Genomic DNA, 11143 nt, shown 5'->3' on the forward strand with positions numbered 1-11143 from the left:
AAGGACAGGGGGAGGCTGGGAGGGAGGGTCTCCTGTCTGGGTTGAAGGTCCCTTTCCTGTGGGGAAATCTAAGCTGGGAACCATGGTCAGTAACCTCCCTCTGAACCCCAACATCACTGACAACACTAGACTGAGAAAAGAGGGCGGGGGAAGGCTCCTCGTGCCTGCAGGCTGAGGACCTGGCTCTAGGGCCCTGGCACTGAGGACGGTTATGCTCCTCCTGACTGCAGGTGGGAGCCCTGAGACCAGCCTGTCTTTGCAGAGAATCTCCAGTGTGCAGGAGGCAGGACAGGGGCTGCCACCGTGTCAGACCGCCAGGAATGACATCCCTGTGGCAGACACACCTGCCTTGTCTCAGGAAGCTGGTTCAGACACCAGAGCGTCAGACTTGGGGCTCATAGTGGCCATGAGGGGGCACTGACATCCCCACAGACCTGTCCCAGGACATCTCCTGAGGGATTTTAGGTGCATCCTTCACTGGAGAACCTTAAGATCCCACCTTCCTTCCGGGGGGAGTGTGTCTCTCACGATTCACAGACAAGCGACTAGAAAGATGAGACCAGCTCTGTGCCCCTGAGCCCTGGCAGAGGAATCGTTGTCCACCTGCGATCCCCAGATTTAAGACGGGGAGGGAGGAGCCCTGCTGGCAGCTCAGACAGGTCCCAGGGAAAGACATGCAAATGGGGCTCCTCCGATGCTCATGAAAAGCCGCCCAGCTCCTGTCCCTGCAGGTCCTGGACAGGAGCCCTCACCTGTGAGCCCCTCCTCCGTGTTCAAACCATGGGGTCTCTACTCACCTGGGCTGCCCTTCTCATCACTGTCCAAGGTGCGTCCTTGTGCAGGAGGCTCAGGGGGACTGGGCCACACGGGCAGTTTTGAGTCTGTATCTCTGTGTTTGCAGGTGGCCTGTGCCAAGTGCAGCTGGTGGAGTCTGGGGGAGGCTTGGTGCAGCCCGGGGGGTCTCTGAGCCTCTCCTGCAAAGCCTCTGGATTCACCTTCACTGACTATGACATGCACTGGGTCCGCCAGGCTCCAGGGAAGGGGCTGGAGTGGGTGGCAAGAGTGAGTAGCCCAACTGGAAAAAATCAGTGGTATGCGCCCTCAGTCCAAGGAAGATTCACAATCTCAAGGGACAACCCTACAAGCACAGTCTCTCTTAAAATGACGAACCTGAAATCTGAGGACTCGGCTGTGTATTTCTGTGCGAGAGACACAGTGAGGGGAGTTCACTGTGAGCCAGACACAAACCTCCCTGCAGGAGACAGGAGGCTGGGCTGCTGGGGGCCCCCAGGACACCAGGGGGCGCTCACGGCCTCAGACTCTGTCTCAGCTTCAGGAGCAGCTGCAGGTGAAGTTTCTGGCTGTTTCCTCCTAGGGCTCAGGGCTTCATCTCCCCACAACAGTCTCTCCAGAGTTCCCAGGCCTGTGCCTCTGTGCCTAACCCCCAATGGGTCTGCATTTAAAGTATGTATTTAGAATGTTTAGTAGAAACATTCTCATGTGCAGAAAGGGAGTGTATCACTTGTGGGGGAAGAAAATTGCAGAGGGGTTGGTGAGCCTGGGGAAAAGGTCAGCCGACAATCACTGTCTGTCCATGAAAGTGGGACTTGCCAAAAGCTCCCTGCACTTCAGGACCTCCCAACAAATGGGTCACAGATTTCTTCACTCTGTGTTTCCTTCAGGTAATGCCTGTGTCTCCCAGCCGTGGCCCTGTCTTAGTGTCACTGCCGAGCTCAGCCATGGTCTGTGGGTCGGGCACAGCTGTGTCTGCAGCACAAACCACCTTGAATTTCAGAGACCAGCAGCTGGGACATGTTCTTTGTGCTCCCTGGAGATGGAGGCCAGGGAGGTGCATTCTGAAGACTAAGTCATTTTGTGAAATCTCTGTAAGAAAGTGTGATTTAGTTCATTCTCTTAAATGGTTTATAAAATAAGCATGTGGTTTGCTATCAACTGTAATTTCCTCCCTGGCCCCAAATACATTGTGCCTTAACTTAGTGGGTGTCCTGGCTGAGCATTGCCTCTCACAGGAGGAATTGTTAAATGTGCTGAGAACACTTGTTCCCGTGTCCAACAGGTTCCCTCCATGCCCAGAAATCTTGAGGGGAATAACTTTGTCCCCTCTTCAGAAAACCCCTCCACCTTCAGGGGGAAGAGAAGACATGCATTTGCTGAGTCTCAGGTAGGAGCTGGCCCTGCCCACCTCAGAGCCTGCAGACACCAGCCCCTGGCTGCAGTTCACAGAGGAAGGTCTTTCCCTGGGTGGGGACCTCTAGCTGCTCCCAAGTCAATTCATGTTGCTCAGGTCAACCTGAGGGGTGCAGACTTAGGACACCTGTTAGGGGGTCACTGCTCAGTCCAGGTGTGTGCATTTGGGAATTATAATGCACTGTCCACACGATGTGAAAATCAACAGTTATGTTTCTCAGTCCATAATTTGGTGTTCAAATTATGAATTTGCCCCTGACATTTCTAGATGGGTTCATATTTATTTAAATAATTGAAGTATTAAGTCGGAAGATGGCGGCACTGTGAGAAGCGGCAGAACGACCCCGCTCCCGGCCACGGACTCGATTTAATCCTAAAATCCTACACAACCAGCTTGAAAAAACCAGAGAAACACACCTGAGTGGACGGAGTGCAAGTGGGGAGCACTAAAGACACATGACGGAGTCCGAATTTTGTTTTGCTTTGCTTTTTTTTCAGTTTTGTTTTGAATAGTTGCTTTGTTTTCTCGTATCCGTGCTTCCAATATCAAGACTTTCCTGATATCCCTGCTCAACGACTGGGACTTTATCATTATGTCCAAGTTTACTGCTTCTCTCTATAGTTTCCCCCAAATCTCTTACTGGACTCCCTCCCTGCCCGGCTTTATCTCTCTTTCTCCTCTCAACCCATTGGCATAACGTTTTTCTTCTGTTTCTTTTTTCTTTTCCTACTTTTCTTTCATTCTTTCATTAGGCTCCCTTCTGTCTTCCTGTCTGATTGTTAGTTTCTCCTATTCTCTTTATTGTATTTTTGTTTTCTCATTTTCAACTATCCTATTTCTATTCTCTCTCTTAATTCTTTGCTGGCCCTCCTTTCAGAATATTTTCTCTGCTTCTATTACCTCCCAGTAGCTTCTCTATTTTTTACATTTTAGTTTATTATTAGTTTCTAAATTTTCACCAGTATCAACAACTATATACATCTCTCTCTCTCTCTCGAAGCATTACTTTTCTGGTTTTGGTTTTTTATGTTTTTGTTAAGCACCTTTTTTTTTCTTTTTTCTTTTTTTCTCTCTGTATGTGTGTGTACGGGGGTGGGTGTGTTGTGTTCTCCCTTCACTCTCCCACTTCTATTTTCAAGTGAGTTATTTTCATTGTTACTGTCAAGATATTCTGTAAAATAGCTCCTGTTTCCTGGAATTTTAGTTGTGCATTGGCCTGCCTTGCCAGCACCTGTACAACAGCTTACACGTTGAGGTGGGGGCTGTGACACAGTTAGCCAACCGGAGAGAAGGGTCCTCCCAAAGACTGATCAACAACAATCTAGACCCAACCACAACAGGAGAACATAAAGAAGCCAAAAAGGGGCACCCACAAGAGGATCAAGACTAGAGCAAAGAGCTCAGAGGTATAAGGAAAACACACCTCTGGGCTCCACTAGACCCACAAGACAAAATCCCATTCCACAAGGCTGGGGGTCAGCAAATATATCTAATATATAGATACAAATACTAAGACCTACCAAAATGGGGAGACAAAGAAACAACCCCCAAATTAAAGACAAGGAAACATCAGCAGAAAAAGACTTTGATGAGATGGAGTTAAGCAAGCTATCAGAAATGGAGGTCAAAGTATGGATGAAGATGTTCAAGGAACTTAAGAAGACTCTAGATGATAAGATCGAGGACCTTAGTGAAAATATGAAAAAGGAGATACATACCATAAATAAAACTCAGACAGAGATCAAGAATGCTGTATCTGATTTCCAGAATGCACTGGAAGGAATTAAAAGCAGGCTCAATGAAGCAGAAGATAGAATAAGTGACTTAGAAGACAAGGTAGAACAAATCACACAATCAGAGCAGCAAAAAGAAAAAACACTTAAAAAACATGAGGACAGTCTAACGGAACTTTGGGACAACATGAAGTGAAACAACATTCGCATTATAGGAGTGCCAGAGGGGGAAGAAAGAGAACAAGGGATAGAGAACTTGGTGGAGGAAATAATTATAGAAAACTTCCCTAGGCTGGTGAAGGAGAAAGCCACACCAATTCAGGAAGCACAGAGGGTCCCAAACAAGAGGGATCCAAAGAGACCCACTCCAAGACACATCCTAATTAAAATGGCAAATGTCAAGGACAAAGAAAAAATATTAAGGGCTGCAAGAGAGAGACAAGCAGTGACCTACAAGGGAACCCCCATAAGGCTGACAGCTGATTTCTCAACAGAGACTCTTCAGGCCAGAAGGGAGTGGCATGAAGTTCTGCAAGTAATGAAAAGCAAGAACATGCAACCAACACTGCTTTATCCAGCAAGGCTATCATTGAAATCTGAAGGTGAAATAAAAAACTTCCCCGACAAAAAAAAAAGGCTAAAGGAGTTCAGTTCCACTAAACCAGCATTGCAAGAAATGCTAAAAGGACTGCTTTAAGAAAAAGAAGGAATAGTGAGAGAAAGGTACATCAGCATAAAGGGGGGAAATGGCAGTAAATAAGTTGATATCAATAGTAACCTTAAATGTAAATGGAATAAATTGTCCAATCAAAAGACATAGGGTAGCTGAATGGATAAGAAAACAGGACCCAAATATATGCTGTCTAAAAGAGACCCACCTGAGAGCAAAAACTCACACAGGCTAAAAGTGAAGGGATGGAGTAAAATATTCCATGCAAATGCAAAGGAAAAGAAAGCTGGAGTAGCAATTCTTATTTCACACAAAACAGACTTCAAAATAAAGACCATAACGAGAGACAAAGATGGTCACTACATATTACTAAAGGGATCAATCCATCAGGAGGAAATAACCCTTATAAACATTTATGCACCCAATACAGGAGCACCTAAATATATAAAAAATTTCTTGGGGAACTTTAAAGGGGAGATTGACAGCAACACAATCATAGTGGGGGACTTTAACACCCCACTGTCAGAACTGGACAGGTCATCAAGACAAAAATTCAACAGGGAAACGCAGACCTTAAATGAATCACTAGACCTAATGGATTTAATTGAAATTTACAGAACATTTCACCCAAAAGCAGCAGAATACACATTCTTCTCAAGTGCACATGGAACATTCTCAAAACTAGACCACATGTTAGGGCACAAGGCAAATCTCTACAAATATAAGAAGATTGAAATCATATCAAGCATCTTCTCGCATCACAATGCAGTGAAGCTAGAAATCAACCACTATAAAAAAACTCAAAAATATTCATGCGCATGGAGGCTAAATAGCATGTTATTAAACAATGAATGGGTTACCAATGAGATCAAGGAAGAAATCAAACACTTCATGGAAAGTAATGAAAATGAACAGACAACAAACCAAAACCTATGGGACACAGCGAAAGCAGTCCTGAGAGGAAAATTCATAGCATTACAGGCCCATCTCAAGAAACAAGAAAAAGATCTAATGAACCATCTAACACAACAACTAAAAGAACTAGAACGAGAACAGCAAGAAAAGCCCCAAGGAAGCAGAAGGAAGGAAATAATAAAAATCAGAGCAGAAATTAATGACACAGAGACTAAAAAAACAATACAAAAAATCAATGAAACCAAGAGCTGGTTCTTTGAAAAGGTAAATAAGATTGATGCACCTTTAGCCAGACTCACTAAGAAACAAAGAGAGAGGACCCAAATAAATAAAATCAGAAATGAAAGAGGCGATATAACAACTGACCCAACAGAAATACTAAGGATTGTAAGAAAATATTATGAGCAACTATATGCCAACAAATTGGACAACATGGGGGAAATGGACAAATTCCTAGAAGCATCCAACCTTCCAAAGCTGAATCAAGAAGAGGCAGAAAACCTGAATAGGCCAATAACAACTAATGAAATCAAAGCAGTAATCAAAAACTCCCAACAAACAAAAGTCCTGGACCAGATGGATTTACAGGAGAGTTCTACCAAACATTCAAAGAAGAATTAACACCTATTCTATTCAAACTATTCCAGAAAATTCAAGAGGAGGGAAAACTCCCAAACTCTTTTTAGGAGGCCAGCATCACCCTAATCTCAAAACCAGATAAAGACACTACAAAGAAAGAAAATTACAGGCCAATATCCCTGATGAACATAGATGCTAAAATCCTCACTAAAATACTAGCAAACTGGATCTAGCAATACATGAAAAAGATCCTACATCATGACCAAGTGGGATTTATTCCGGGGATGCAAGGCTGGTACAACATCCGCAAATCAGTAAATATGATACATCACATAAACAAAATGAAGGACAAAAATCATATGATCATATCACTAGATGCAGAAAAAGCATTTGACAAAATCCAGCACCCATTTCTGATAAAAACTCTCAGCAAAGTGGGAATAGAGGGATCACACCTCAACCTAATAAAGGCCATATATGACAGACCTACAGCCAACATCATACTCAATGGGCAAAAACTAAAACCATTTCCATTAAAAACAAGAACAAGACAGGGATGTCCACTTTCACCCTCTTATTCAACATAGTACTGGAAGTCCTTGCCACAGCCATCAGACAGGAAGAAAACATCAAAGGCATCCAAATTGGAGAGGAGGAAGTAAAACTGTCATTATTTGCAGATAACATGATACTGTACATAGGAAACCCTAGAGACTCCATCAAAGTACTACTAGATTTGATAAACGAATTTAGCAAGGTAGCTGGATACAAAATCAACATCCATAAATCAATAGCATTCTTATACACCAACAATGAACCTTCAGAGAGAGAAACTAAAAAAGCAATACCATTGCAAGTAAAAAAATAAGATACCTAGGAATAAACTTAACCAAGGATGTAAAAGACCTGTACTCAGAAAACTATGTGACACTGAAAAAAGAAATAGAGGAAGATTTAAACAAGTGGAAGAAGATACCATGCTCATGGATTGGAAGAATTAATATTATTAAAATGTCCATACTACCCAAAGCAATTTATAAATTCAATGCAATTCCTATAAAATACCAACAGCATATTTCACAGACCTAGAACAAACATTTTGAAAATTTATATGGAACCAAAAAAGACCCCGAATAGCTGCAGCCATCTTGAGAAAAAAGAACAGAGTGGGAGGGATCACACTACCAGACTTCAAACTGTATTACAAAGCCTCTGTAATCAAAACGGCCTGGTATTGGTACAACAACAGGCATATAGATCAATGGAACAGAACAGAGACCCCAGAAATAGACACATGCCATTATGGTCAGTTAATATTTGACAAAGGAGGCAAGAGCATCCAATGGAGTAAAGACAGTCTCTTCAATAAGTGGTGCTGGGAAAATTGGACAGATACATGCAAAAGAATGAAACTAGACCACCAACTTCCCCATACACAGAAATAAACTGAAAATGGATAAAAGACTTAAATGTGAGTCACGAAACCATAAAAATCCTGGAAGAAAACATGGGCAGTAAAGTCACAGACATCCCACGTAGTGGACTTTTCACTGATACATCTCCTAGGGCAAGAGAAACAGAAGAAAAAATAAACATCTGGGACTACATCAAACTAAAAAGCTTCTGCACAGCAAAAGAAAACAGCCTCAAAATACAAAGGAACCCCACGGTCTGGGAAAACACATTTGCCAAGGATGAATCCGATAAGGGGCTAATTTCCAAAGTGTACAAAGAACTCACAGCACTCAGCAAGAGGAAGACAAACAACCCAATTAAGAAATGGGCAAAGGACCTGAATAGACACTTCTCCAAAGAGGACATACCAAAGGCCAAGGGACACATGAGAAAATGCTCAATGTCATTAATCATCAGAGAGATGCAAATTAAAACCACACTGAGGTCTCACCTCACACCTGTCAGAATGGCTCCATCAAAGAGTCAACAAACGACATGTGCTGGCGAGGGTGTGGGGAAAGGGGAACCTAGTGCACTGCTGGTGGGAATGCAGACTGGGGCAGCCACTGTGGAAAACAGTGTGGAGGTTCCTCAAAAAATTAGAAATGGAGCTGCCGTTTGACCCAGTGATTCCACTCCTGGGAATGTATCCTAAGAATCCTGAAACATTCATCAGAAAGGATATATGCACCCCTATGTTCATAGCAGCACAGTTTACAATAGCTAAGATCTAGAAACAGCCCAAGTGCCCATCGATAGATGAGTGGGTAAAAAGCTGTGGGACATTCACACCATGGAATACTACCAGCTGTGAAGAAGAAGAATCTTGTACCCTTTGGGACAGTATGGATGGACCTGGAGAATATTATGCTGAGTGAAATAAGCCAGGCAGAGAAAGACAAACATCACATGATCTCGGTTATATGTGGAATCTGAAGAACTTAATAAACTGATGAACAGAATAGATTCAATGACATGGAAGCATAGATGAGACTGATGAATGTCAGAGGGATGGAGGAGGGCGGGTGGGTGGAGGGGGAGAGAATAACCAAAGAATTTATGTGCATATGTGCACAACCCAAAATCATGGACGATGGTGGGGAGAGTGACTGGGGAGGGGGAAGGAAGGGGGGGGAATGGGTCATTGGGGAGAAAAAGGACATCTGTAATACTTTAAACAAAAATAAAAATTATAAAAAGTTAAAAAATAAATGAATAAATAATTGAAGTATTAATCTAAACCTGTCAATGAGAAAAGCCCATGTTCAAGTGGATACAAGGGTAAATTCTAGCAAAATTTCACAAAACAAATAGTATAGTCTCAGTCAGTTCTTCTCAAACACGTCCAAGACTTTCAAGAAGACAAAAGTCTTTCGAATTATTTTATTCAGGTGACCACTACACTCCTACCAAAGCCAAATAAGAGCAATCAAAAAATGACAGGTCATGTCCCTGATGAGCATAAATGCAAAAATCCTCAGTGATACTAGGAAACTCAACAGGCCTTTGGCGGGTCATTCACCATGATCAGTGCGTCATCCTCTGGAAGGCTAGGACGGTGCAGCCCCTGGAACCAGTAAATTGCCACAGCTCATCCCCAGCATGAAGGACTAACTGTATCGGCATATAAACAAATGGCAAAGGACTATATTAAAACCTCCTTATGATCAAAATTCTCAATGTGTTACATAGAGAAGTGAGGAACCTCCGTATAGTAAATGGTACATTGGAAAAGAAAACAGTTAGCATTGTGCTCCACAGAGAAAATTTCAAAGCAATTCTTGTAACATGAAGAGCAACACAAGGGCACCCCAGTAACTGCTTCTATTCCAGAAACTGCACATCGTTGTCAGAATAATTAGATTTTAAAAAAGTAGAATAGAAAGTGTCTAAATCAGAGAGGAGCAGAACAAAATATCTCTTCCTATCAGTACACAGACGACATGATCTTCTATATAGAAAACCCTGGAGACGGCACCAGGAGATTCACAGAACTAGAGAGTGAGCCCAGGAGAGATGGGAGGTAGGAGGTCAGCACACACGGGGCTGGTGCCCTGCACACTCCCCACAGTGTCTCATGACTCTAGGGAACGTGTGGGGCTATTTCAGAGGAAAGTGAGGAGAGGAAACTTGAACCCATCACACAACAAGGAGAGTCAGAGCCGAATGGAGCAGGAACCGTGGGTGGTGTGTCCTCAGTCTGGGTTACGTCCCCCATTCCTGATCACAGGTGGCTTCCCCAGTGTTGCCCTGAGTCAGGCCCCTGTTCCAGTTCCCTCCCATCATGTGGGGACATGGAGACAGGGCTCTCTGGGTCCCATGCAGACCCAAAGGTTTCCAGTAATAACATTTTCATTGCTCACAAACCATTACCCACATCTTCACCCAAACACACCTGTCATGACGCAGCTACTTCTCCATCCCCAGGGTAGGAAACTGGTTCCCATCAGGGTCCAGAGGAGAAACACAGCACATGAGGCAGTGCAGCTGCTACACAGTCAGCACCGACCCCTGAAGGTCATGGCCCGGGGGCTCTGCCTGTGTCTCCATGGTCCATGCTTCCGTGTCCCAGGGGCCCACACAGACCCTCCACTCTCCCCAGAACTTGATCACCTGCTCTGGGTTCACACTCTGGTCTTGATTCATCCTCTGAACACTTTCTAGGGAAATCGTGTCAGATGGAGTTCCCGTCCCCTGAACATGAGCCTCCTGCACTTTTAATTCTTCCTGTGGCTGTGAGGGTTGATTTCTCTTGTGCCATGACGGTTGAGTCTGAAATGCATCTCCCTTTTTTTATATATATGCATCTTTATAAATTTTAGAGAAAAGAAGGGAGAGTGAGAGAAAGATAGAAACATCAATGATGACAGACTCCGCATTGATCGGCAGCCTTCTGCATGCCCCCAACTGGGGATCCACCACACAATCCCAGCCTGTCCCCTGAACTGGAATTAAACTGCGATCTACAGGATTCTAGGACAAGGCTCAACCACTGAGCCACGCTCACCCTGGCAGCATCTCTCATTTTAAACGCCTCTTATTTTCATTTTATGACAATATTTTCCAGAGTCCTGATACAGGGCACCCGGAGCATTTGCATGCAGTGCGGAGGTCACAGGACAAGATATGGCGAATAATTTCACAGACATGCACATTTAGACATGTCACACACTAAGACCATGTCCTTAGTGACAGTGTCCAACCCCAGAGCTCCCTATATAGTAGGAAGCCATGCAAATAGGGCCCCCTCTGCTCATAAAAACCAGCCAGGCCCTGACCCTGCAGCTCTGGGACAGGAGCCCAGCCCCGGGATCCACAGCTGTTCTCATTCCCTGATCAGGACTGAACACAGACCACTCACCATGGGGCTTGGGCTCAGCTGGGTTTTCCTTGTTGCTATTTTCAGAGGTAATTTATGGAGAACAAGAGACACTGAGTGTGGGAGTGGACATGAGTGAGAGAAACAGTGGGTGTGTGAGAGTTTCCTGACCAGGACGTCTCTGTGTTTGCAGGTGTCCAGGGTGAGGTGCAGCTGGTGGAGTCTGGGGGAGCCGTGGTGAAGCCTGGGGGGTCTCTGAGACT

Source organism: Miniopterus natalensis, chromosome 1 (assembly GCF_054644295.1).
Source record: "Miniopterus natalensis isolate mMinNat1 chromosome 1, mMinNat1.hap1, whole genome shotgun sequence".
Classification (NCBI taxonomy): Eukaryota; Metazoa; Chordata; class Mammalia; order Chiroptera; family Miniopteridae; genus Miniopterus; species Miniopterus natalensis.